Raw genomic sequence first — 6,155 nt, 5'->3', positions numbered from 1 at the left:
CCTGACACTGAAGGACACTGAATTGCTGGAAGTGGAAGGACTAGAGTCTATTGATTTCAGCAAATGTTTTTTCCTCAGAAAATATAATTAAGTAAATACAAAAAAATTTTATTTCACTGTAGTCTAATTTATTCAGAAAAATGTGCATACCAAAGTGCACACCTTCATGAAGCTTCCTAAACTGAATCCACCCCATGACCATCATAAAGATCAAGAAATAGAACCTTCCCAGCACCCACTGTGGTTGTGTACTTCCTTCTTCCTCCACATAACGCCTGTCCTGACTTCTAAATCTACAGATTAGTCTGCTTGTTTTTCTAATTTTATATATAGGGAATCATACAATGGAAATTATTTTGAATTTGGATTTCTTTTGTGTAACATAGTATTTGTGAGATGTATCTGTGTTGGTAGCTGTAGTGTGGTTCTTTCCATTTTCTTTTTGTTTTTGTTATGTAGCATTTATTGTTTGAGCATATAATTGCTTATGTATCCATTTTAGAGTTGATGAATATTTGAGTTATTTTTGTTGTATGGTATTATGAATAATACTCCAATAAGGCTCATACATTTGGGGTGTACGTGTGTGTGTGTATATACATATATGCACATATATATACATACACACATTTTAATTGGATATATACATGTATATCCATTTAAATATATACTTAAAATATGTTTATATATAAAATATATTTATATATAATTATAAATATGTATTATAAATATAAGTATAATTACATATATAAACAGTGGATTTGCTGAGTCATATATTGGATATATATTGAGCTTTACCAGGTAGAGTAGAGCACATATTAATCAACCATTGTCACAATAATGGCATGAAGTTAATCACATCAAAATGAGCAACATATAACAACGAGCATTTATTACTCACCCATCTGTGGGCTGGCTGGGATGCTGCTGATTTAAGTTGGGCTTACTCAGGCTTTGCTTGGGTGTCTCTCATCATTCTCGGACCACTGGCTTCTCTGGGTACATTCTTTTCCCAGCAAGAGGCTGGAACCAAGATGGCTTGCCTAACTGCAAAAGCATATTTCAAGCCTTTGTCCGTCCACCAATATCCTCAGTACAATGCAAGTCAAACCCAAGGGATGGGGAAAAATCATGCCACTCACCATGCGGTCTTTGTGAGTGTGTGAATATATAATTCTATTACAGAGAAATGAGGAAATTCACATCAGTAATTAAATTGGCCAGATAGTTTTTTAAAGTGTGCCAATTTACGCTGCCAGCAGTGGTTCTTAAAATTCCCGTTACTCCACAACTTCAACATTTGGCATTTTCAGTCTTTTTAAAGATAGTCATTCAATACCATGGTTTTAACTTATAGCTACCTAATGATTAATAAGGTTGAGTACCTTTTCATATGTTTATTGCCTTTTCTAAATTGCTTGCCCAAGATTTTTACCCATTTAAAAAATTAGGTTGCCAATCTTTGCCTTATTGATTCATGGAATATATTCTGACTAGGAATTCTTTGTCAGTTATATCTTTCCCCACTCTGTCCCTTGCCTTTTCACTCTTCTAATTGTGTTTTAGATGAATATACACTTTTTATTTTGAATATAGCCCAATTATCAATCTTTCCCTTTATGATGAATGCCTTTTATGTCCTCTTTAAGAAGTCCTGGTCTACCCTGAAGTCATGAAGATATTTTCTCATGTTTTCCTTCAAAAGCTTCATTGTTCTTTACATATTTAGATATGCAATCTCTCTGGAATTGGTTTTTATATATTTTATAAGGTAATGATTCAGATTCATATGGATATCTAATTGACCCAGTACCACTTATTGAAAGATCATCTTTTCCCTACTGCAGTACTGGGACACTCTCATATGAAATGACCATTATGTGTTATCCATCCCTGAACTCTTTTTCACATTCTGTTGACCTATTTGTCTGTCTTTATGTCAATATTACACTCTCTTAATTACTGTAGCTTCATGATACATCTTGACAATTGAGACCATGAACCCTCTAGCTTTGTTCTTCTTCAAGATTGTTTTCACTTTTCTTGACCCTATATTTTCATTAAAAATGTTTAAACCCACTTGTCAATTTTCACAGCAATCCTTCTGGGATGTTGATTAAAATTATAATGATTAACTTGTGGAGAATCGATTATTACAACTTCTTTCAGTATACAAGCATGAAATATTCCTCCATTTTTTAAAGTATTTAAAATGTTTTACTCAATAGATTTCTGTGTAGAGGTCTTGCACCTCTCTCTCTATATATGTGTATCTATCTATATATATAGATACATGTATATACATATCTATATATAGATATATGTATCTATATATACTAGGCTTTTAATTTTTATTTATTTTATTATATATATATAGAGAGGTATATATAAATATATATGTATATTTATAGTTACAAGTTTTTGAGCTACAGTAAAAGATGTCTTTTAAAATTTCATTTTCTAGTATTTTTTTGTCAGTATGTAGAAATAAAATTAATTTTATGTTGTTTCTATCTAGTGACTTGCCCGAATTTACTAACAAATTCTATCTTATCTGTATTTTTTCAGATTTTTATATACACAATAATGTTACCTGCAAATAATGACAACTTTGTTTCTTTTTTCCAATTCTTCTATCTTTTAGTTCTTTATCTTGCATTATTACTTTGAATATATTATTACATGTTGAAATAAAATATTTTCTGAAGTTCTTCCTGTAGGTGCCCTTAATCAAGTTTAACCTGGTTCTTTCTAGTCTTAGTTTGCTCAAAGTTTTTAATAGTACATTTTATCGATTTTTTTGCATTTTTAACATGTTTGTGTAATTTTTTGTTATTCTATTATATGGTGGATTATAATCTATTGACGTTTGAGCATTAAATTAACCGTATGTTCCTGAAATAAGCACAATGTGGTCATAATAATTCTTTTCATGTGTTGCTTAATTGGTTTTGCAAATATTTTGTTTGGTATTTTATTTATTTATGCTCATGTGAATTATTGGTCTCTAGTATTTTTCTCGCAATATTACTGTCAAGTTTTGATTTCAAAGATGTACTGGCCTTATGTGTAATATGACTTGAAAAGGCAACTGGCTTTGTTCATACTCTGGAAAAGTTTGTGTAATATTGGTGTTATTTCTTCCTTAAAGTGTTTGGAAGAGTTCACCAGTGATGTATCTTGGTATGGAATTTTCTTTATGGAAAATTTTATTTACTTCAATATCTTTAATACCTAAATACATATTCAAATTACTTTTTCTTGTTTAGCTTTGGTAAGTTGTTTTGTAATAAATCACCTATATAACCTACATTTTCAAATTTATTTGAAAGTAGTCTAACTTGTTCAGTAAAGTGTGCATACCAAAGTGCACACCTTCATGAAGCTTGTCAGTTATATCTTTCCCTACTCTGTGCCTTGCGTTTTCACTCTTCTAATTGTGTTTTGGATGAATATACACTTTTTATTTTGAATGTAGCCCAATTATCAATCTTTCCCTTTATGATGAATGCCTCTTATGTCCTCTTTAAGAAGTCCTGGTCTACCCTGAAGCCCATATGAAGTGCACACCTTCATATTGGTTGCATGTTATACATTTTCCATAAAAATTTATGGGTATAAACTGATAGTAATATTTTGTTAATTTTAGTGTCTATAGAATTTGTAGTCATGTCCTATTTTTCGCTGATGGTATTACTTTTTTGCAACTTCTCTTTTTCTTGATGTGTTTTATAATGGATTTATCAATTTTATTAACTTTTCAAGTATCAACTTTTAGATTTATTGATTCTTTTTACTGTACATTTGTGTTGTATTTCAGTAATTTAGAACTTTGTCTTCATTATTGTCTTCTTGACATGTTTTTCCTATCATCTTATATCATGACTTCAAGCCTGTCTTCCTGTCTGCTAGGTTTAATTGAGGCTATACGTTTTACTCTGAGCATGATTTTAACTACATCCCATATGTTTTGATAGCTTGCATTTTTATTATTCACTTCAGATTATTATTTAATTTCCATTTTGACCTTTTTCTTTCACTTATGGGTTATTCGATAGTGTAAAGCTTAAATTGAAGATATTTGGAGATTTTCCAGTTAGCTTATGCCATTAATGTTGTTCTTGCTTAATTTCATTGTAATCAAAGGATATATTCTCATTTAAATCATTTAGAATTTGTTGAGACTTACTTTATGGTACAATATATGGTTGGTTTTGGCAACTCCTATATGTCCTACCTACCCCAAAATAATATGATTTCTGCAGGTTATGAATGCATTTTCCTATATAAGTTAATTAGATTCACTATTGCATACATGTTCAAATCTTACATTTCCTTAGTTTTGTTTATGATGCCATATTCCATTGATTACTGATAGAAGAATCTTAAAATTTCCCACTATTATTGTGACTTCATATGTTTCTCATTTGAATTTGGATCATTTTTCACTTTATACATTGTGAAACTGTGTTATTTTCTGCATAAAAATTTATATTAAAAATATTTTCTTGTATATTGACTCTCTTATAATTACAACATCTCTTTTATCAAAATTTGTTTTTACTTTTTATTTTTAGATATTGGCTCTCATTATGTTGCCCAGGGTTGTCTCAAGTCCTGGACTCAAGCAATCCTTCTGCCTTGGCCTCCCAACGTGCTGTGATTACAGGTGTGAGCCACTGCACCCAGACTTCCCTTTTGATCTCTAATAATATTCCTTGCCTTAAATTCTATTTTGTTTCATATTGGTTGCATGTTATACATTTTCCATTCTTTTACTTTTCTATATTCTTCTATATAAGGAATATATCTTGAAAGTAGCATAGAGTTGGTATTTTTATTTTTTCCAATCTGGCAATCTTTGGCTTTTAATTAGAGCACTTACTTTGTTGACATTTTATGTAGTTACAAATATATTTGGCTTTAAATCTATCATCTTACTACCTTTTAAAAATTTGTTTCACTTTTTTCGTGTTTGGTTTCCCTAATTTCTTGCCTTCTTTTAGATTTTTTAAATTATTTCAATTTCTTCTACTATTTGTTTGTTACTTTTACTTTTTTCTAGTCTGGATTCCCAAGAAATACAGCCTGAGATGAGGATCCGAGTTCAAGTTATTTACTGCAGGGGTGCTCTCAGGAGGAGAAGAGTAAAGAAAGTAGAATAGGTCAGGGAAGAAAGCCAAGCAAGAGTGGCTTTCTGCTGTAGACTAGGTTCAATATAATCTAAGGGGAATCTCTGGAGCACAAATTGCACCATAGAGTTAGTCCTCCTTGAAGGAAGGGGGCTTTTTGTACTCCTGTCAGTCAAACATTGTTCAAGTTCTGTTGTGGTGGCTGGGGAAAGAATGAGGGTACATAGCCCACATTTCCCTGCTTTTTAATAAGGTTAATTTTTTAAATGTTTGCTCACCATTTGTGATTTTTCTCCTGTGAAATGCTTGTCCATATATATTGTCCATTTATCTATTGGATTGCTGATCTTTTTCTGTTTTTCAAGCGATTCTCCTGCCTCAGCTTCCTGAGTAGCCAGGATTACAGGCACTCACCACCAGGCCTGGCTAATTTTTTTGTATTTTTAGTACAGATGGGGTTTCACCATGTTGGTCAGTCTGGCCTCATACTTCTGAACTTAGGTGATCCGCCCATCTTCACCTCCAAAACTGCTGGGTTTACAGGTGTGAGCCACTGTGCCTGGTTGGGCTTTTGAATAATTGCCATTCTGACTGGCATGAGATGATATTTTATTGTGGTTTTGATTTGCATTTCTCTAATGATCAGTGATGTTGAGCTTTTTTCCAAGTTTGTGGCCACATGTATGTCTTCTTTTGAGAAGTGTCTGTTCATTCCCTTTGCATAAATGGGAAGTCTTAATGAGTGTATTTGAATGTGTTAGTCTCTTCTATTAGAATTTGTGAGTTTCATTTCATTTTGTTCTCTTGTTTACCAAGTTAATTTCTACCTCAATCTTATAAAATACTTTTTAGTGGTGTCTTCTAAAAGATTTTACAGTTATGCCTTTAACATTTAAATCTTTGTTTAAACTGGGATGGATTTATGTATGGTGTGAGGCAGGGCCTCAAATTTAATTAGGAATCTTAATTCCACTTGTAATCTTAATTCCCCCTTGCCATGTAACATGATATTTCACAGCTTCT

Source organism: Colobus angolensis, unplaced genomic scaffold (assembly GCF_000951035.1).
Source record: "Colobus angolensis palliatus isolate OR3802 unplaced genomic scaffold, Cang.pa_1.0 Scaffold284, whole genome shotgun sequence".
NCBI lineage: Eukaryota > Metazoa > Chordata > Mammalia > Primates > Cercopithecidae > Colobus > Colobus angolensis.
Note: the sequence above shows the minus strand (reverse complement) of the source record.